The 23,749-nt window shown below is 41.5% G+C and overlaps 1 protein-coding gene across 4 annotated transcripts in view; it reads right to left on the bottom strand.

Annotated features, from left to right (window-relative positions):
• mef2cb (myocyte enhancer factor 2cb) overlaps positions 1-17,920 on the bottom strand; it is a 64,253-nt gene extending 46,333 nt beyond the window's left edge. For 3 of the 4 annotated variants that reach the window (XM_078250515.1, XM_078250513.1, XM_078250516.1), the window contains exon 1: positions 17,299-17,920. The gene's annotated coding sequence lies outside the window, so the exon portion shown is untranslated. The remainder of the gene's footprint in view (positions 1-17,298) is intronic. The other variant, XM_078250512.1, reaches the window with a different exon arrangement.
• Positions 17,921-23,749: the final 5,829 nt, after the last annotated feature.

The raw sequence follows: 23,749 nt of genomic DNA, 5'->3' as shown, positions 1-23,749 counted from the left end.
AGGATTGACGATGTTTTTCCAAGAAATCCCACCTCCGCAGTACAGCCTCGGCTCATGGTACATCTGCTACACATTTGGTAATAGCATGTGTCCTGAAAAAAAAAAAAAAAAAAAAAAAAAATATATATATATATATATATATATATATATAACGCCAGTATCCCCTATCCTCCTAGGAAATGTGGTTGTGAGGATTTGAAATAACATATTACACTGCAGTAAGTAAACCTTTTAGGAGGTGTATGGTACATTAAATAAACGCTCTCTCTTTTTTAAATAAACTCCCATTTCCTAGAAGAGGAGGAGGAAAAAAAGCGCTTTAATATGGTTTTCCAAATACAATCTGAATGTCAGTACACACTCACAGTGCTCCATTTTTACATGAGCATTTCTGTCATTTTTTCCTCGAGAACATTCACTTTTTTTTTCTTCAGATGTGTAGATTTTTGGAGGTTACTCCTTTGTGTTTTTGATATAGCAGTATATGTGTGTGCCAGTATAAATGTGGATGTGTTTGTGAGCGCATTTATGTGTGTTTGTGCTTTATTTGGAAATAGTGGTACACAGCACTTTATCTCTTGTCAGGATGGATGGAGATGTACCAGCAGAAATGAGAGGAGGGGAAGGATCAAGCAAAGGAGCGAGTCGATGGCCAGGCAGGATGGGAACAGAAAAATGTGTATCAGGTCTCATTGTGCCTCTAATGTCATTACAGGCAGTGACTCCTCTATGTGGCACGCTGCACTCCCCATCTGTCAGAGCGAGATAGGCAGGGTGACGAATGGCTATCACTGCTACTTCCCTCAGCCCCCACCACCCCCACCCTAATGTCTGTATCGTTTTTGAGTGCTGAGGGAGAAGAGTGACCTAAACCTGGGCGGTAGCCCACGCGTAGGTGGGCCTCTATGGCTCCGAATCTCGGCAGATATTAGGGCTAATTTAACATGTTAGCAGCTAAGGAGATTAGCAAAATGTACATCTGGGGATTAGAGTGATAGTGGTGGATCATCTTATAATGTGTTCATCTCTTTTTATTTTCCCAGTGAGCGCTCTAGCTAAACTTGAATTTGAGAGGCTGCAGTGTGTGTGTGTGTGTGTTCCTATATGTGTGTTGAAGGATATGTCTTCACCTGTCTCTCTCTATTAGCTCATGATTTAGTTGGATCATTAGTGAGACAGAGTCGATTTTACATGTATTCTATTTTCAATTTCTATGTGCCTTAGAACTGAGACACCTGTCTATTGATGAGGAGGAAAGTGAGCCAACAGTCTATGGTTGGCACAAGTTTTATACACTCTGTCAAGCACTCATAAGTGTGATTGACATTATGGAACAAATTATGTTGTTATAAGATGAGCTCTAAATTTATGGCCAACAACAGTTCAACTAATTTCTCAACTTAAAACTTTATACTTCAACTTTAAACTTAATTGATTTTCATACTAATGAGACTCTGACAGATTCCTTTCTCATCCTTCAATCCAACAAGCTCTGCCCTGGGGTCTTGGAGGACAGAAAGACAGGAAACACACACACACACACACACACACACACACACACACACACACATACACACACATATAGACAGCTCAGCGGAAGGATGTGACTTCAGCAGGCACAGACAATCAAAGGTGCCAAAGGTGCTTCCTTCCCTGAATCATTCTGTTCAGAAAGCAGAAATTGGGAATCAAAATACAATCGGCAACAGCAGATGATGAGTGCATATAAACAGAAGCAATACACTTTTGCTATATATATATATAATGCAAGTATATGGCCACATTAAGCAGAAACGACATTTAGGTATCTCTAAGTAAGACCTAAAGTATTTCATATTCAGAAAGCATATTGCTTCTCTTTATAAATCATGCCTATGTATAATTAAATTACACTTAACATAGAAACCTAAACTTTTTCAATAAGGCAAAAGAACATATTGTGAAAAAACTGGGACTGGGAAACTGGGTTGAAAAATGTAGTATAGTAAGTAAGTAAGTATAAAATGTAAATAAATATTCTGCCTAATTATAAATATATTAACTTTTGAGTAAATGTAAGTTTTGGTTTGTAACTTTATGAGATCCAAATTATTTGTTAAAAAAAGTATTTTCATACTTTTTACTACCAATTAATTTAGCACCATCGCTGCATCTTTCCAAAAACTAATACAGCGTCTTCATTGAAAGAGAATCTTTAAAATGCATAAGAAATAGATGTACTAATATAAGAAAGATTATGCAACTGCAATTACTTATGATGTGTCAGCTTCTCATGTAAAATGCAATGAAAAGTTTTAAAAAATTTTGAAAGGTATATGTAGATAAAGTATATTTGATATTTGATTGTGAATTCAAACAGTCCAACATCTTTATTCAATGTAGTTGTTCAACATTTGAGTTTTTGTATATTCCCTCACTTAGCCTCTGTGGTACTTTGTTGTGTGCCCAAAAACAATTATCTTTTTTCTACCAAAGGTTCTGTCTGAATGCAGTTGTATTTTCACAGAAAAAAGTATTCCCTATTTCATGTCCTGTTGCTAATGTAAAACACGTTCTGTTAAATTTTATATGATTAATTTAGCTATGCATTTTTAGATTTAGACATAATATTGTTAATGAAGAGTTTTGACAACTGTAGGGTGATAGTATAAGGTAGCTTAGTAGATTAGCGGGTAGAAACAGAAGTAGAGGAGTACACAGCCCTGCCCTTTGTGTGGGCAGCTGCACGTCTCACTCAGCACCAGCAAACAGGGGCCTTGGGCCATCAGAGCCCCAATGGAGGCAGGTAGCCATCCTTCAGAGCCACTACGGAGACAGGTGAGAGCCGTCTTTCCATAGCCCATTGCTGACATCCCCAAGGACAAAATAACTTGACACAATGTGTCAACCCCCCTCTTTGAAAGGAGGCCAAGGGCTGTAAAGCTGCAGCTGCTGGGCCAAAGGCAGACGAGCAAGAGGGCACACGTGAAAGCCAGGGCGAATGCTAGACGGGCGGGGATATGGAAGAAGAGTAGCCGCTCTGGTTAAAAAGGCATTCCCTGTCAATTGTCAGCTGCTTTGTGTTGTGACAGTGGCAGCCATGAGTGATGAACAAGTAAACTTAGAGGACCGCAATGACAAACTTGCCACACATGCCCTTGTGCCAAATAGGAAAAAAATTGGTATCAGAAAAAAGGAGAAGAGAAGAAAAAGCAGAAGCATAGGCGAGCCACAATTTGAAGAGGCCCCGGAAAGGCTGGAATGAATCACCATTTAGTGCATTCAGTCTTTCCATGGCATGAGCCTAAGTAGGGGCAATGGACGCATTCAAGTATGAAGTAGAGATAGAAAAGATGATAGAGCAAAAAAAATAAAGAATCAACTTCATAAAGGTGACACAGTACAAGGTGGAAACGGAGTGTTTTACAGTTGGAGAGGAGGGTAAAAAAGTATGAGATATTGATTATGGAAGTGGTGCAGATTGTGATGATGCGCACATCTGATGTTTAAACACAAATAACTTCACTTAAGTTTCACTTTATAACACTACCACAATGTTTCACTTCTTCTCCCCTCTCTCTCTCTCTCTGTCTCTCTCTCTGTCTCTCTCTCTGTCTCTCTTTCTCTCTCTCTCTCTCTCTCTCTCTCTCTCTCTCTCTCTCTCTCTCTCTCTCTCTCTTTCCAGTCATTGTAATGTCGTTTACAAAGCTCTGCCACAGGTCATGTTTTCCAGCGAGTGGAAAACCACCGTCTCAATTCACATGTTGCCCCGTGTGCCGCAGGACCCAGGTGTAACCAACTGCTGACCCTGAAGGGACGGGAATAGAAAATGAACACACACGCGCGTACATGAATGATCACACAAGTGTGCATCAAGGGGCACATTCCCTGCTTATCTAGTATGTTCATACAACAAGGGCAAAAAAACACTGTAATGAACAATGAAACAATGCAGTGAAATTGCAGTATAAACCCTTCAATGAGTGTACCCAGCCCCCACAGGAACAGCCAGGAGTCATGTCACTAAGAACACAAAAGCACTGACATATTCACCCAATTATGTTCCCTGCCGAGTATGACAATGTCTCAGGATGTTAGCAATGTTCTCCGGTGGGGGGAGAAGGGCAGAGTGTGTGTGTATAAAAATGTGTGTGTGTGTGTGTGTGTGTGTGTGTGTGTGTGTGTGTGTGTGTGTGTTTGTGTCAGAGGTTTGAAAGCGAGGCTAAGGGCTCATTGCTGCACGGGCCATGCTTACTTATGTTCAAGTACAGCGAACTTCCCAGTAGTCGTGTGCCCCTGCTCCTCCCCCAGCCCACACTGTATCAACACCAGACATCATGGTTAAGACGATGTGCTGATGATTTCATCACACCCCCATCCCCTACTCTTTCTCTTTGCCACAGCATTCTAATCACCCTAATTAAAAGCTTTGTTCATTTAGAAATCTCTGATGACAATGTGTTTCACTCTACCCTACAGCAGTGGTGGCTGTGAAGAGAGGAGAATTAAATTTGATCTTCTGACAGCAATTATTAAATGCTCCCTCCTGGCCTCAATTAAGGGCCGCAGGCTAATGCTAACATGGCTAACCCTCATTCAACCACGAGGTACCGGTGCACTTCCTTTTTCTTCACCAGCTTTGCCCTTTTCAGCATGTAGGTGTGTATGCATCTGTGCGTGTCTATCAATTTGGTGGTTATGGAAATGCACGCTTGATTATGGGTCATTATCTGTTTTTGCAGACTTGCTGATGGAAAGAGGTAAATACAATGATTTCCCTTTTTTGGCCGTTCAGCATGTATGGACGATCTACAGGGAAGTTGTGTAATTTACTACTTTTACTTGTCTCGCTTCATCAGCAAATGTGGATGGCATAATGAAACTATTATGTGATGTGATTATTTTTGAAGTTTCGGCCGTTAACAAGCAAAGACTGAAGCTGCTGGTGATCTCTCCTTCTCTACTGTGAAGTTCAGTGTGCTGAGGGCCTCAACTTGTATACATTAAATCATTCAAACAGACACTCGGCATTGCACTGGGCACACGTGTCTTTAGGTTTGGCTGCGTAAATGGCTCAAATAGAAAAAAATAACCTTTAAAAAGCAAGGAAACAAAAAATTACAGGCAACACTCTAAAGAACTCTGCCTCTCCCTGTAGTTGTGACACTCCAACAGCATTATGTGTCATGGTCGCAGCCTTGCTGAGCTGAAGTGAGAGCCACAGCACTGCTTGGAGTCTATGCACAGCGTGTGGATAATTTGCAGAGAAGTAGAAGGTTGCACACTTCAACAAGGATGTCCTTCATAGATTCGACCTTCTGTTTTTTTTTTTTTTTTCCTCCTCCGGTCCCTGTGCTCTGCTAGGAAACCGAGTAACCTAGATCGTAGCGTATGGAGAGATAGGGATTGTGACAGAGAAAGAGAGAGACAGAAAGGAGAGACAGAGGTAGAGAGAGAGAGACAGAGCAAAAGAAGCAGTAGAACAGATTATAGGGAGACAGAGTCAGAATATGACACCCTACCACCCCACCCAACACTTAAAAAGACTCCTAAAAAAACTCTACTAGGATGATGTCAGGTTCACTCCTTTTTTTCTGGTTACCACAAGCTGATTGTGCTGATTATTGGTGAGCATTGTTTTCCTGTTGACGCTGCGCATCATTAAACAGAGATTGTTCCACTGTTAGTGTTTGTTTAAACAAGGCTGGTATAATGTTTCCAGGCACTGTCTTTTCACCACAAACACACACACACACACACACACAATGTAAACTTGAGACTCAAGTTGTATGGGTTGCATATATAATTTATGTTACTCCTGTGCTTTGTTTCAAGTCAAACATACAAAGAAAGCAAATTAAATAAAAAAGCAATATATATATATATTAAAAACATCTCCAATCTCTACAATGACATACCATACAAGGGTCTTCAAAAGATTAATATTTGTCAGCATGTACTGTAAGCTTAACTGCTCTCACAGTGCTTAACAGCTCCCAGAGGAGAGCTGGTGGTGGTGGTGGTGGGGGGGGGGGTGCATGAGGATAAAGGTTGTATGGAGTGTGGAGGGTGTGTGGTGGCATACGGTACCTACAGATCAGCCTCTGTTTAGGGGAGTGGCCCCACCAAGGCCAGAGCTGGGCCAGACCCAGTCCAAGCCTCTCATTAGTCATCGGCTGGGTGCCACGCTCCTTTTTGGAGTGGTTAAGGGGGAACCGGCGAGGGTCTGGCAGTTCCACTATACTCCACTCCCAGCACCATCACAACCCGACCTCATCAAAGCGAGCGCTCGTAATTTGTCACAGAAAGCAGCCAATTAACATATGTTAAGGGAGGAGGGACGACGTGAAAAAGGGAGGAGAGGAGAGGAGGGGAGGGCGAGTGAAAAAAGATAGCGTATGATTAAAGAGTCTGCACAGCTGCACAAAATCAAGATGGCAAAGAGAGGTTTGAAACAGACCTCAGACCTAGTAATCTGATAAAGCTTACTGTTACTTAACCCCCATAAGCAAGGGAGAGAGGGAGAAGGAGAGAGGGGGAGAATGAAATAATAGAGACAAACAAATATTAAATTACTGCTGTGAAGCTACATGCTTTGGCAGGGTGCCTCTGCTCTCAATATGTGGCTATACAGTGAAGGCCACTGTATCACACGGAGATGACCCGCTTGCCAAAGCACTACTGCTGTTTGACCACGCTCTATTTTTAGCCCATTGCTCACCATTGGGCTTAACATAGATCACAGCTATGCTAAAATCTACTTTTTTTACTCGAAAATTTGAATGCCTGGTGCGCCACAGCAATTTAGCTCCTTTCTCATGAAACAAAAAGGTGTTTTTTTTCGTTTTTCATTTTGTTTTTTTCGTTTTTTTGTCACAAAGTCTCAGACAAGTTGCTTACATTCTGACTTGTTTGTTTGCTTTCAAATTCTTGTTCCTCACGGTTGGTTTTTAACATGCTGTGTGGTTATTTATGCATGTGTGCACGCCTGTGTGCGACTGTGTGTCTGCGCGTGTGTGTGCATTTATATGTCTGTTATTGCCGTTGATGTTGTTGTTGTAGGAACATCTTGTGAAGTGAGTTGTGTGATATTTTGCCTTGTTGTTGGATATGGTGGCAGGCTGAATGCATTAGCAGTGCACGCCGATGCCATTCTGTGTTCTATCGTCTCTCAGCCACCTCTGCCTTGTCTCTCTACTGCGACTGATCACACGGGCTGACAAGTTTGGGTCTTCGTCTGCCGCGCCAACCTTCGCTACGTGGGCTCTGTCTCTTTCAGTGAGAAAAAATAAGAGAGGCGGGGAGGAAGCTTTAAACAAATTTCAGTGATTTTGGATTTGTACATCAAGACGTGGGGAAATCCCCCCAAACAAAAAGGCAGTAAACTTGAACAATTCTGTATTTCTAATACAGTTATGATGAAAAATAAACATTATTATTATTATTATTATTATTATTATTAAATGTTATTTTGACTGAAATCAGAGATGAAAATAGATAGTAAAACCACGAATGGCTGGCAGAAAAGCATACCCTACACTATATATAAATCATGACTGTTTCATTTTTCCTCCTCTTCCTCTCCATTGCACTCTTATCCTTGCCATCAAGCATCAATCGTTATTTATTTATTTTTCCTATTTGGGAAGTAAAGGGCCAGAGTGGAGGAGCGGAGGAGTGAAGGAGTGGGGGATGGAGGGATGGCGGACAGAGGGGGCGAGTTGTGTTTGGTTCACAAGGCTCGCTGCTTGGTTGAATTTTTCTCTTCTCCTCCGTGTTGCGAGCTGGTGGTTCAGTGAAGGACCTGGCTGCCTGGAGTTCCCCCCCTCCACTCAAATCCCTCTGCAGCGAGCACAGCTGCACCGTTCACATAACCTCGCCTGCCCCCTCCCCCCCCCCCCCCCCCACCCCCCCCCAGCTAATGATAGCAGAGCACGTCCCCTCCACAAGGCAACAGCTTTTTCCACTTCATGTACATACACACAAACTTGGAGCGCACGCGCACAAGATCATCGGACACGCGCAGACTAGCGGGCACAACATATCCCTTTTCCTTCTCTTGGTTCCTTCCCTTCATTTTTTCTCATATCATTCAATTTCTTCCCCTTCTCTTCACCCTGAGAAAAATCCCCTGGCCCTATGACCCAAGGAAGGCCTGAGAACGTCATCCCCCCCGCCCCTTTCACCCCTTTCACCCCTTCAACTCCAAACTCCCTGTTTTTCTCCCTCTATACAACCCTGCACAGCAAGTGACCTGCATCACAGCTGTGTGTGGGAATTTGCATGGGTGGGTGTGTTTGTGAGAGGGTTGAGTGTGTGAATGTATGTATTTGCACATACCTGCGCATGTCAATGTTCACACCGCTTATGCGCCATGTACATTGCAGTGTTACTGCATGTGTTATAGTTGATGTGCATATTTCTGGTGTGTGTGTGTGTGTGTGTGTGTGTGTGTGTGTGTGTGTGTCTATGTAACCAGAGGAGGAGGGACGTGAGGGCAGCTCTGGGCTTCTGCTGCACCTACTGTGCATTATCCCAAATAAACAACTCATTACACGTGTACTTAACCAAGGGGGAGCTGGCGAGCAGTGGAAGCTAATCCCCGTTATCGTTTCCTAGCGTTTCTCTTCCGATTAGGGTACAGGGACGAGGAGCGCAAGAAGGTAGGCTGCTCAGTGCAGGAGGCGGAAGAGTAAGGAGGAGGCGAGAGGGAGAGAGAAGAAAGAAAAGCATTTGAGTCAACTTCCCACAAGAGCCTTTCTTACTTATAGTATCCCTTCTCATTCTATCTTTCTTTCTCCCTCTCCCACTACCCTCTTGCCTTCTCTCCTTTCTTTTCCCTGTGGATTTTGCACTGCTCTTCCTTGTTTTCGACCATCTCTCAGAACTGGGTCATCGACAGACTGTGCGGCAGCATTTTGAAGAACATGGGAGGGAAAAAAAGCGTGTTCTTTCTATGAGAACAATCCAAGGTTTCTTTAACAAGTAGCCCGCTTATCAAATTAAGCTGTCAAAAGCACATTAATAACAGGCAGCACAATTCCCTTCACAGGGAAAGAGGGAAACAAGCACGTTAAAAAAAAGGAATAATTTATCTTTTGCAAAGAGACAGTCCACCAAGGGCAGTAAAGCTTTTCAAAGATTTCTCCCTCTCTCTTATCTCTTTTTTTCTGTCCCATTCCTAATATGATTATTGGGCCCCCTGTTACGAGGGGCCAAGATGTAGAGTGCCACTCTATTAGAGGGTGAACAATATTGTAGGCTAGGATGCAGCAGGGCTGATGGTCATGTTTAATGGAATTACAGGCTTAACATGTCCTGTTTTTCCACTTTCTACTAGACAGACTCCACTTGTGCTGGATGACAGTTAAACAGATAAAAGAGCATCTTGGGGTGATAATGTAGATTCAAGACCAAATAATGAGATAGTTCAATGAAGGAATATGATGCCCAGTAAAGGATAAGAAGAATAACAGGACTGTTATCCGCCCACATAATTGAGACATTAAATATGAGTTTGAGTATGACCCTGGATGATCTGAACCTTTTCATAAATAAATAAGATGGCTATTATAAGTCAATTCTACCCTTAAACATCACTGTCAGTAAAGCAATAGTTTATTCACATTTTTTTTTGTTATTGAGCGCTCCATCATTCCTAAACACTGATTATACCCTCAAAAATGTGAAGCCGGATCATTCTGTAAGAAAGTGAGAGCAGATTGGGAGGGAAACAGTGTACATTGACACAAAGAGTGAAAGCTAACACTCACAGTGCTGTTCACATGCCTGAGACGCAAAAAGGCAAGATACCTTGGCACACTGATGGCAGAGAAAACCACCCTATGACCTTACTCTCGTACAGAGTGTAAAAAAAACCCACACTTCTCATTTTGAAGACATTCTATTGTGTTGCCATATTGACACTCCTCTGATACTGTATTAAGTATTTAAGTAGAGAAATTAGTTTTTTTTAATCTGCACTTTCCAAAATCCAACAGTGTCAGCTAGGCTGCTCTTGCTGAACTGCATGCCCTTTTGTGTTTTTCTCCAGAGACTGATTTTTCTCACACCCTCAATTTGAGTCCCTTCCTGTTTGCTGGGCCCCTAGGGGGCTGTTCTACTGTAGTCCGGAGTGGGCCGGCGGTGGATGGATGTGACGTGGAGGCACTGGGACTCTGCTGGAGGGAGGCTGGAGCCACGACAGGTATCCCCCGCACTTCCTCAGCTATTTATAAAACCATGAGTCCAGCACAGGGCCAAAAATAAGAGGAGGGCCATTTTTATCCCAAATAATAAAGGCGGCTCGCTCCTTTACTCACACACTTAAATGCTCACACACATACACACGCACAAGACGAGTAAAAATATCCAACAACACTGTACAAGAATTAACAACAGATACTAACAAAGTGGAAAACCTCCTCACTAGACAATGAAACCATCTCTGTCCTCCTGTGCTCAAATGTGAACATCCACACACACACACACACACACACACACACACACACACACACACACACACACACACACACACACACACACACACACACACACAAGACAAAAGTCAATATCAAGGCTGAGCTATTTCTGTAGAGAGCACTATTTAGGAAGTGTGGGCCGGGTGCCAGTATTCTCCTCAGTATCGTCTGGGCGTCATTGCACTGCTGCTGTTATACAAACTCACCTCTTTCCTCTCTCACCCGCTCCTCAACCTTTCCACCCAACCCCTTGCTCCATTGTCAGTGCTCTCTCTCTCTCTCTCTCTCTCTGTCTCTCTCTCTCCCGTTCTGTGTGTGTTTCACTTATACGCACACAAGGTTATTTGTTTTTCCACTGGGTCGAACCACAGTGCCAGGTGAAAGCATCTATTGGCAGGATAAAGAGAGTGGCTGGTGTGAGATCACAAGGCCCCACTCTGCCCAGCAAACCTTGAAGTGAAGCGCCGGGCTGGAGTTTCAAACAAAGTGCCCCCTCATTCATTATACATGCAACTGCACTGAAAATCTCCTTCCGCAACACCATCTCATCTCTTATCCTCTCTCTCTCTCTCTCTCTCTCTCTCTCTCTCTCTCTCTCGCTCTCTCTCTCTCTCTCTCTTTCTCTCTCTCTCTCACCGCCTCTCTCTTTCCCTCTATCTTCCTCCCTCTCTCCTCACATCGTCCCTCTCCTTTTTCTCTCGTTTTTTTTCAGACAGCGCATCCATAAAGTATGAATAAAATTAATGACATCACGAGCTGCACTTTGGAAGAGCCACTGTAGGAAAAAGCCATACATCACGAGATAGAAGGAGCCGGGACGGAGAAAAAAAAGTAGAAAAAAGAATTGACAGAGAGAGAATAGGGGTGTGTGTGTGGTGGGGGGGGGGGGGCTTGCTTCACCCTTCTTCACCATCAGGGCACTTTGTATTGCTGTATGTCATTGTGTGTTATTAACTTTAATTTCAGATAAACTTTTTTTCTTTCTTTTTCACATTTCTACATGTAGCAGCACCGCCGCTTTTCTTTTACTACATTTCTTTGTCCTGCTTTCTCCTGATTTTTTTTGGTCAGCAGAGTAATGTAAGTGTTCGAAACAGTCCTGTGCTGCGCATTCTTGTACAGACTGGGCTTTGGTGTGGGAATGGCACAGATGACAGTGGAAAGGAACACTGGTGTGGACTTTGGCAGGACACCGCCTGGTTAAGCTGCGTGCTGTGCAGAGGAGAGAGAGCACTGAGCGTGGATTCTTATATAGCTGTTTCTCGACTTAGACGGTGTTAACAGCATTTTCAACAGCATGGTCCCCTTGGAGTTGAACCTGCTGATGTTACAGACTTTGCCCAGATATCTGAGACTCTAAAGTGAAAAATAAGTATCGCATTTAGGACTGTAATATTCTTTCTTAGCGCAGAAAAAAGAGATAGATTTATCAATCGCGCTGCCTATTAGTGTCAATTTAGTGTGACTCTGTTTCATTACAAGAGCGACATCAAACAACGACTTCTTCCCCTGAATCTAGTGTGAACACAAAATCTGCTAAAAATACGCAACAGCAATGTGAAGCTCTGCAGTAGCGTGGATGGGGAGCAGCGGCAGTGGCAGCAGCGGCAGTGGCGGCAGCGGCACAGATTGTGGCAGCCGATTGAGCAGGGGTTTCAGATGGATGTGAGCTTGTGTGAGACCAAAGCACAGAGCTACCTCTGTGCGTCTCACTGGACTATGTTGCAGAATGACTCGGCTATGTTGCATTTCTGACAAAGATAAATTACAGCCACTGGAAAACTCTCTCTCCCCTTCACCACACCTCTTTTTTTGTTTGTTTTTTGGCATTGGGTGTAGTCCTAATGCCACACCAAAGGGAGATGGTGAAGGGGTCTCTCTCTGAAAATATATTAGGGGGTAAGAAGTTGCCCCTCACCGTTCACAGGTCAGGTACTGTGTTTTATGATGGAACATGGTTTCTGTCGCCAGATGTATGCACATGGACAGCAAATACTTTTCCCTCAAACTAACACCTAAAACTCACTAAAAAAGATTTAGGCTACCACATGTGTTTCGAGCAGGTATTACAGACATATACGGTATGTGGTATTACAGACTAGGATGCCTGGATTCTGTCTGTTACACTGATACTGAATAAATACTAAAAATCACACAGGAAGGCAACTAAAGTAAGTGTCTGGTGGGGAAGGTAATGAACTAATTTATAAACGAGTTCATTTAACTCGCATTTTCAGATTTAAGTCTTGAGGCTGAGGCATTCAGCCTGATCTGAACCGTCTAATGTTTAGACAAAGAAATCCAACCTCTGCTCTACTCTAAATGTTTCTCTTTGTCTTATCATTCAAAGTCCTCTGCTCCCTGCACTCCTTCTGCCTTCTCGCCTCCCAGGACTCTCTCCCTGTCCAAATATTTCAGGGAGCAGGCCTCAAGTATGGTGAGGTGTTTAGGGTGTCTCTTTAGGTGGGCTGCAGCTGACGATATGATTGTGTGGTCAGCACTACTAAGCAAAGACCACCCAGCAGGCAGCTGCTGCCATAATGACCAACAGGCCGTGCAGGAAACAGGAAACAGGAAGAAGAAGGCAGGACATCCTGTTCCTCTAGAGCAGCGTGTTTGGCATGACATCACGAAAGCATCATTCTTTAATGAAGGATACCTGATCAGAGGCCGAATATTCTGTCGCTCTGCTCTTTAGTGAGCTCTTAAGCTCAAATAGCCTGCATTTCTCTCTGTTTTCTCTCTCCGTGTGTGTCTTTGGCTGTCTTTCTGTGCATCTGTCTTCTCAGTTTGCCTTTTCAGCCCTCACACTGACACTGTTTTCCAGACTACTCCATCATCCCAGACATCAAACCCTACCCTCTTCAGTGTGAGAATAAAGGAGGAAAAGAAATACACGCATTTTCATTTGAATATACACCAGCGACAACCTCACAAAACTCAGACAAAAAAAAAGCACAAACATTTCAACGCGCAAACAGACCGAGACAAGGCACAAACTTGTGTGTGCATGCACACACACACACACACACATACACACACACACACACACACATACACACACACACACACACACACACACCCCAGACACACAGCACATACTGACAGACAAACACACAAAGAAACAGCAAACACAAAGCACAGCACAGCCAGAAGTCTCCTTTTTGCAGAAATATTCTAAAGTGTGTTTTACAATACAATTAAACATCAAAGGCTGATATATTCCTCTGTGATCTTTAACACCCCAGTGAACAAACCCCATACACCCCTATCCACTTACAGCGTACAGAGAAAGTTGCTGAACGTCACCGCTAATTACTAGATAGAGACGGAAGACTTAGCATCATTATGCAAAAACCAGGACATATTCAAATATATGCATTCAATCCACCATAAACCATTCAAGGACTGTGTTATTTACTTTAGATTATTATTTTTTTTTAGAGTTTTATAAGTAATTGCAGCTCTTATGAAGATATACCGACAGTGCTCATAAGGCAAAGAAACATTTGGGTAAACATTTCTAACATGCACAACAGTTAGGACAAAGAAAGGGAGATCTGTTCAAAATGAGTAAATAAACACATGGTAAGATCGAGCCCTACGCCTTTCATTACTGCTATAAAAATGTAAGAAAACCAAGAAGAGACTTTTCCTCCCGTGTAGCAAAAGAGGGAACACCTGCCTTGTACAACAAACAAGAATACAACAAGCCCTTGAGTTATTATAAAACTTAAGTATTTTCATCTGCTTATAAACAGGCAAGAAAAAAGGTTATTCTAAGCAAACTGCTTAACATTTCTACACTATTTGTGTAAGATAAATTGACTAAAAAGAGAGGTTAGAGGAGAACCAAAGTATGCTGCATTATTTACAGGATATACAGGGATGTCTCTTGACAGTTTAAGATATGATATGCTCCTTATATATGAAGTAAATATGATTCTCTACAATTGACTCTTATATTACCTTCTTATTTGAGCCAAAGGGCATGAAGTCCAATTACAGTCCTTCAATATCTACCTGCAGATCTTGCCAACCTGCAATCTGCAAATGAGGGTTTTACTGACGTTTAACTGAGCAAACTCTCTAAACCCCTTCCAAAATATTTGAAACCATTAGTGAAGAAAAAAAACATTAAAGCATAGCAAAAGGGGACATTAAATGATTTGCTTAAACATAAATGCTTCTGATGTTTTCATTAAGAATAATGTTTTCATAGAAGGAGGGAATCTTATGTGTGCCTTCTGTATAGTATTAAATGTGTACTTTACTCCTTAAAAAAAAATGGTGCAGGCTTGATGGCACTGATTTTACATAACTTATTAAAAGGTATTATATTAGACATTTATGATTAAAGATATAAGCAACAGCCCATCCTGTGCTGACTTTGTCTGAGCACTTTTTAAACACATGGCAAAACCCTGACCAAGGAACACACAGTGTCCCTTCCCTTCACTTAACTAAAGCTCTACTGAGCCCCTGGTGTACAGCAAAGTGCCCTGACAATCGGCTCAATGCTCTGGCCAATCACAGGGACACGTGATCTTCTAATCCCTCTCTGTGTGAAGGGGTAAGAGTTTGTTGTCAATGTTGGTTTTGTGAATCAGCGCCCAAAATCCCAAATGATTTGTCAAGAGGGAGAGGTCTTAAGAGAATAAGAGAAACAAAAGCAGCGCAGGCCAGATAGTGTGGGTGTTGCTGTGTATGTGTGTGTGTGTGTGTGTGTAACAGAAAAAGAGAGAAAGGAGGCAGACCATGCTTTTGCCTAGGCATTTGTGAGAGTTTGCGTGCAACTGCATACATGCATGTGTGTGTGTGTGTGAGTGTGTGTGTGTGTGTGTGTGTGTGTGTGTGTGTGTGTGTGTGTGTGTGTTTGTACAGGGTCTCTGAGATTACAGAGCTTGGCTGACATAGTCCTCTGTGTGTAATCGTGGGTCCACATGCGAGCGCTCACCTTCCTCTGAGCGGATTAACCTAACGTTAAATCCCAAGAGAGCAACAGGCCAGACAGGCCACACAGAACAACTTCATTGACGATGGGCAGAAGAGGGAAGGCCATGTGTAAAATCTTTTTAAAGACTAATACACTTTTATATATATTTTTTTATAAGTAAACAACTTATACATCAGCATGCAGGATTATTTAAAAAAAAATAGTAATGGGACAATGCACAGGTCACCACATCTTCTGAAAATGTAAAAATGTACCTCAAATGTTGCAAATGCTTTATATAGGCTGCATTTTTTTTCCAAATTGAACTAACTGAAATGCAATCAAGCAGTAAGTAACTGAGTGTATGCAGTACGCTTTTTACAGAGTCACAAATTAGGTTGATATGCTGTAGACAGCAACACTTTATCACTCTACATATGTACCTTGCCTTCAAAATATCTCACTAATTGACAATTTCAAATGTAATAGTTCCTATATATCTCAAAATGTGCTGTGAATATTATATCACTTTTATTCATTTTAGAGAAACTGCAGCGATCTCTACATTAATAGCATTTTTTTACTTATAAAATTGACTGTATTTATTTCAGTAATAAAATTGCTGTTTAACCTTATAACAAATCCACAAGCATATGAGTAGAGATATTAACGTGTATGCTTAAATTAATTAATGAGAGTTAAATGCACACAGCCCAGTCAGTTTCAAAATTTGACTAAATTAAAATGAAGTGTGCTGTAGTCATTTTAAATTTCATAACCATCAGTAGTTCATCTTCACATTTCATCAGTGGGCCTCGTATCCACACTTTAATTACAAAACAAATACATCTAAATGGATTTCTAAAGCTGCAACCTGTGAAAGTTGCCACAGGTTAATGATGGTGGCATTATTAATCCTCTCACTGCAACAGGTTCAATTGAGCCACAGGCGACTGAACTAAACTCACTGTATAAATATATCATTCTGGCTGAAATAAGTCTAAACAATGTCAGTCACAAAGTTCCAAATTACAGTTCAGCCTGAACACACCAAACCTTCTCTAAAACACTGATTTACAGAACTGCTATCACTGTGTCTCTGGTCTGCATGAATTAACGTTCAAATAAGTGTACTAAACTGTGTTCTTTATTGTAGTTTGGAGATGATTCATGTTTACATTATTTAGTATTTTCTAATAATTTTATGAAAGTTGTATATGTACAGGTTATTCTGATTTAATGTGTAATAACAGGATAATTGTGATCATTAGTGCACCTCAGTGTAGTGCGTTTAAGCCACTGGAAAATAATTACATATTCACAAAGTAAGGCCATCTTATGTGTAGTGAGCTTCCCTGCTTTCTGCGCTAATTACCGAAATTTAAAAACTTCTGAAGATTGCATCTATTTTTATTTATTTTCCATTGTCTTTCATTTTTTTTAAGTTTCTTATCCTATCATTTTGTAAAATTGTATACAACACTAGCATACATTTTAAACTAGCAATGTAACTTGTCATGTGTCATCCCATAACGCAGAACAGAAGAACATACTGTATTATGTTCTATTAAGGAGGGCAGCGTATTCAGTGGCAGTGGCTTTGGGGCTGTGCGCCTGCATGTGGACATGAGAAAGGTTGACACAACGGTGACACTACCTAAAACACGAAACAGACATCGGCTCTCCTAATAGACCATAATGCCAGCCTGTAATTATACGACATAGTTGTCACCGGCATAAGTCGATCAGGGTCACAACAAATCAATAGACGCAGTTACTGTACTTTGTTGAGGAGGAAGCGCGCATCTAAATAGACCCTCAAGTTTCCCTCTGGAAGAGTAAAAATACAAATGCAATGTGTCTGGTGGATGTTTTGCGAGTGAGTATGAGCGCGGCACTTACTTTAAATCGCATGAAATCTTGTCCGGGTGAAGTGAAAGATACAACAAGCGGTCCGCCGGTTGTTTGGTCCGGCCGATTGACAGTCTGAAGGTTGGAGCTGCTGCTTGATGGGGACGGACTTGGCCAAGACGCACTTAAAATCCAGGAGCGCAACTAAGCTGAGGACGTCGCCGGGAGGGGGGAAAAAAGTAACCTACAGTACGCGGTAGGAGTCTCTATAATGTCAGAGACAACTACTCTCTCTCGCTCTCTCTCTCTCTCTCTCTCTCTCTCTCTCTCTCTCTCTCTCTCTCTCTCTCTCTCTCTCTCTCTCTCTCTCTCTCTCTCTCTCGCTCTCTCTCTCTCTCTCTCTCGCTCTCTCTCTCTCTCTCTCTCTCGCTCTCTCTCTCTCTGATCGGACAGTGTCGGCTCAGGAGGCGCCAAGGACGCTTCGCCTGGTCTGTGTGCGAGGTGCCGGTGAGCGGAGAGGGACCCGGTGGAGCGGCGATGTTGGAGGTGGTGCTGTTCGTCTATACTGCTGGACTGTGAGCGTGATGGTGATGTTGAGAGCCTCTTTCTGTTCCTCCCCACAATCCTGACCGAGTCTTTCCCCAAACCCTCTCCTCTCCCAGTGCGAGGAGAAATAATCGATTTTTTTTTTTGGATTTTTTTTTTGTGACTCCTGAAAGGGGGCGGGCTCACATTTCCCAACTCTACTTTAATGAAAGAGGCACGGCTCTTAATGCTTTATTATCGCGCCAGCCCCGATAGAGTGGACGCACAATTAACTGCTCAGAGAGGACCACTAGAGGAAGACGATGGGGAATGTGTGTTTAACTAATGAACCAACGGAGAGCACGTTAAGCATCTTTAGCCGACATTAGACAGCTAAATCCAGCGGCCAAAGTTTATGTTTTTGTTGTGCCCTGTTGTTTTATGCATGCCACATCAGAAAAAGACAGAAAAGGCAAATCGGTCCACTCAGGAAATGGAAGAAAGAACATGAAACAGTATGACTCTTATTTTAAGCAAAATTAGATTTTTGAATGATATGCTTTTTGCAATAAAACGTAGATTCAACTCATATATCTTGTTCAGTAACCCCCAAATAATAATAATATCTATTATTCAGTGCTCAACAGAGTTCTTCTATGTCTGTGCAACATGAACGCTGCCTCCTATTTGAATCACTACAAACTTTCCACCTCCTGCACGCTGCCGATCATTCTCCAGAAAACAGCTATCTCCTTCAGATAAGCCCTGACACAGACAGTAAGCATGGGGGAATTACCAAGCCTTTATCCATCCAACCAAATGATTTCAAAACATCCACTCTATTAGTGTGAAGATAACAATTAGAACCGCAAGTTTGTCACTTCAGATAAGACACAGACAGCCAGTCTGTACAGAGATGTATCCCAGATAGGCCTTGTAATACGGTGGTTCTATTATACTCACATTATATGGGTGCTGTATCAATTTAAAGAATGGTTGTCTTGAATGGAGCCTGTTATACTCTAGTACACCATCAGGTCTCTCTCTTCTGTTTTCATTAATCCAGCCTCAGAAAATATAGATCATGGGTTTTGATTAACATGGGCGTTTGAAGTCTGTTAGCAATTGTTTTGAATGGTCAAAGACTGTCTTACATACAGCTGATCATCTTTACAATTTCCACACTAAAAACGATGTTGCCCCTTAAATTCTTCATGTCAAGTTGAAAACAGCTTGCCACTTTTGTTGAGTTTTAAACTTATCCTGACCTTTATTGTATTGGCGTTGAAGCATTATCCATTTTTTACTGAAAATGTTAGTCTAGGCTAGTCTTCATGAACTTTTTTGTTTTAAATGCAGACAGACAGCGAAGCATTTCCCTTATGAGCTTATAGTTTTGCAGTACATGCCTGTCACTACAGACTGCGTGAAGTGTAAGTGGACACCAAGCAGCATCCTAATCTTTCCTTTCCTTTGAAGTTCACCTGTGAAGCATAAGCCATGTATGCAGCCAGTCAGTTAGTCAGTTAGTCAGTCAGTCAGTGTAGGAAATGGCAGGACATTAAATCAGTTAATAAATAAATCAAGCTGGCTAATCTGCTTGACGGGCGGACATTACAGCGTGTAACTGAAGCCGCTGGTGTCTGATGACTCGGAATACCACCTTCACATCACCTGACCCTTTAATCTTTAATAGCGTTTCCTCTGGTCCAGAGACCTCCACAATAATCAATATGGGGCAGTCTGTTACACAGTGGGTTGATAAATGCAACATGACACATATCAATGGCATCGCATATCAGCATATATGAAACATACAGATTTGACACCCTTAATAGACAATTTCCTCCATTCAGACATCTTACGTGCTACAATTGCATTAAATATGTCACTGACATGTGGACACCTATTGGTGCCTGGATGATCGTACATACCACGTTCAATGTTCCTTCGTCAGCCGTCTTGCGCGCCCTCAGTCTTATAGCTTTCTCTGTGCAGCTTGTCAGCGATTCATCGGAGAAGTCCTTTCAGTGTTCACAATGCTTGAGGTTGTTTTTGGTTGGCACCTGGGAGGAGAAGTAACATAGGGAAGCGTGAGGAGAAGAACAGAGAGTGAACCTGCAAGAGAAATGGTAATGGTTTGCATGCACCTTGCACATAGTAAGCAGGATTCATGTTAAGATCTTTGTGTGTGTTTGTGTGTGTGTGCGTGTGTGTGCGTGTGTGCGGTGTGTGTGTGTGTGTGTGTGCGCGTGTGTGTGTGTATGTGTGTGTGTGTGTGTGTGTATATGTGTGTGTGTGTGTGTGTGGTTAATGTCCATATGAAGTGCAGAGAAATAAATGAGGATAGGTGGATTGAATATATTTGAATGGTTAAAAATCATTAAACGAGGCAAACACTGGCTCATGCATATTCATAAATGACTTGTCTGACTTGTCTACAGGGATAAAGTTATAGTGAAGGCATACTTACAGCCTTATTCTATGCTCACACATTTAATGCAAAGTAGGGAAGACCTACTGTATATTTTTTCTCTTGAGACTACCAAGTGGGGGTCTATGGCTAAATCTGAATATGATAGAAACAACCCAATGCATTACAGCCAGATTACTGTTACATTGCCGTTCAGAGTGTCACATTATGCCTTTCACAGCTGATACATTTAGAGAAAGGTACACAGTAAGTATCAGCAATACTTATTGTGTACCTAACTTGAGCCAAATTATGTTCTCCTTAATTAAAACGAGTGTGTGTGTGTGTGTGTGTGTGTGTGTGTGTGTGTGTGTGTGTGTGTGTGTGTGTGTGTGTGTGTGTGTCTGTGTGTGAGTGTGTGTGTGTGTGTGTGTTCAAGTGGGGGGTGATAGTCTCATCAAAGCCTGATGGAGAAAATCAACAGTTTGCCAAAACAATTATGTAATTTCAAATATGTCACAGTGTATACACACACTTTAGGCTTTTGGGTAAATGCAATTTGGTGAGGTTTGGCATCAGCTGTGCATAAAAAGAGAAGAGGGGAAACTGCGACTTCATGTTAAGTCAAACACATTAGTGTGGTTTGCAGATATTGATCTTGCTTGGATTGTTTCTTAAGCCTCTGCTGGCAGTCACTTCACAGCGTGTGTCACACACACACACACACACACACACACACACACACACACACACACACACGCAAAACAGCTCGCCTGAAAATGTATGTTTTTTGTAATGGAGGGAGAAAGAAAGGAATGCCTCTCTCAAGCAAAAGATAAACACTAACACATTTCCAGGGCAAACAGGAACAGCCCGGGCTCAGTGCAATCTGTTGTCGATCACGCTCACGTGAAAACACAATCTGCCTGTCACAGTAGATGATGTTGTCAAGCACTCTGCCTCACTGCTCCTGAGAATTAGCCAGCGATTACAGAAGCACTACGAGACACATGGAGTACTTGTTGTATGTCAGATATGTCTGAGGGTGCTTCAAGCTTTATTTGGTATTTACTGCTTTCAGTCATTCTTCCTGTGTTCGCTCCCTAATGAATTTGAGAGACATTTCCTGTTTTGACACTAGATTGATAGAATATGATATGACGACCAAGCTTCACAAAGATTACAGAGAGACCTGCAGGCCAATTTAACTCACAGGCTCAGCTGTGGATCCATAGATCTTGCACATGTGTGTGTGTGTGTGTGTGTGTGTGTGTATGTGTGTGTTTGTGTGTGTGTGTGTATGTGTGCGTGTACTGATATGGTTGTTTGAGGAGCAGTCCCAATAGCAATATTTTTAGACTGAACTCTTAATACATCATGCTGATATAGTCTGGGTCTGTCCGAGGTTTCTTCCTAAAAGAGAGTTTTTCCTCACCACTGTCGCAATAGCTACTGCTAATGTTTGCTCTTGAGGCAATCACTGTAATAGTTGGGGCTTTGTAAATTACAGAATGTGGTCTAGACCTACTCTATCTGTAAAGTGTCTCGAGATAACTCTTGTTGTGATTTGATACTATAAATAAATAAAAATTGAATTGAATTGATATTCAATTGTCATCTTAAGAAAAAAATACATTCATTAGGCTATTATTATTATTTTTAACAGGATGGAAGAGCCTCTGAAAAGGCATTTTCATCTACCATTAAATTCTGCTACACATATTTTGAATACTGGAAAATCATTTAGAAAAAGTTACAAATAATAAATTAATTTATAAAATGTCATATCAGCACTATATGAGACCTACTGGTCTATATCCATATGTTTAAAGGCCAGTATCAGCCTGATAAATCATGTTATTGTGTCATCTGCAAGGGATAGTGTTATGTGTGTTTGAGTGCATAATGTAGTGTATGTAATACTCTCCATTAATGTTTAATTGTTTATAGTACATATAATTTATAGAACACATTTAAACCGCACTATCTTATATTCATTCTTTGTTCACAGATGATATCTATGACTGGATCAGCCTGAACATCTGGATTCTATTCTCAGGGAAAACATACCTACTTTAAAAGTAAGCTCACACTTTGAAGGAGAGATGTGAGACATTTCTCTGCCGATCTGCGCTTTGTCTTTGTGTAAGTCATCCAAAGCGCTATATTACACATGATTCGGAGCTCCTTATTAATAAGGTTTATAATGAAACTCAGAGGGCAATATCATCAGTAATTACAGTTGCAGGAAGTGCACCACTGTACAGTATAATTAGGGGAGCAAAGATGAGAAAAGAACTTTTAATTAACTGAAATCATATGTTCTCATATTACAAAATATATAAAACAAAGACATTCTGAATTGTGGGAAGTATTTATTTGTACACTCAAATGAGCTTTTGCAATATAAAGGTGACATTCCCTTTCCTAAATTTGAATTGCAGCCAATATTATCTTGGTAAAAGAAAGCAGCTAAGCAGTATGTTCAACTGTTTTTTGACTCAAGACCATGTATATTAGCGACTTGTGGTACTAACCTTGCAAAATGCTTTATATATATATATACAGTAAATAAAATATTTTTTGATATGTTACATGTAAGTTACCTTGGGAATTTTCAAGTCTTGTACATGAATAACAGCATATTAACTATGGTCATTTCTTTTCATCTATTTGACTTTAAAAAAAACTGAAGAATCACTCTACAATAAACAGATTCTTGACTTGGACATTAAATGATCCCACATATCTCATAAACCTAAAGCCACCTCAGTAATTTTAACTGTTACAGCTTTGGTCAGCTCTAATTCTCGTAATTTCCTAAGTAAGAAAAAAAGGAAAGAAAAAAAAGTTATGTGTACTTCTCATTAGCTGCTGTGTTCTATAATGGTATGTTTCATATTTCAGTGAAACCATGCAGAGCCTTATTTTCAATAACATGTTTTTTTTCTATGTGGTTTAGCTATTAACTGTGTCTGTCCAGCAGTAAATTCACTGTACCATTTCATATATTTCCTTGTCCTTGCAGTTCAGTATCCCAACAGCACCCTGTTGGATCAAACCATACAGAACAGATTTGAATGCAATAATAACAAAGTCAGAAGGCCTCTGAAACTGTAATGGCCACATAACGACCCCTTACCAAGCAGTGCCAAATGAGAGACAGCGCTGGTGATTTGCATGTGTCGTGTTTAACCAACAATATTCTGTCTGTACACCTTTTATGCATTATGGATGAGGCACAAGCTGAACAACAAGCTCTCCTTTTGTTCTGCCTGATGCTCCAGTTACATCATAAGAAAAGCCCCATGGTCCTGTGACTGCGCTGACTGGCTGAGACACAGTGCCGCCGGCCGAGCTGTTGATCAGACCTGTTGCTTCTTCACTTTGTTATACTATCATGTATATGTGCATGTAGAAACGGACACACACACTCTTGCTTACAGTAGTTCCTGCTGAGAAAATTCACACGATCTTTGTGCTGGATTTATAAAACTTTCAAATTGAACAACCAGACTATGCTGTCTCTTGAATTTAATGAAGGATAATGATTTATTTCCAATA

Source organism: Sander vitreus, chromosome 5 (assembly GCF_031162955.1).
Source record: "Sander vitreus isolate 19-12246 chromosome 5, sanVit1, whole genome shotgun sequence".
NCBI lineage: Eukaryota > Metazoa > Chordata > Actinopteri > Perciformes > Percidae > Sander > Sander vitreus.
Note: the sequence above shows the minus strand (reverse complement) of the source record. Positions and strands in the feature narration are given on the sequence as shown.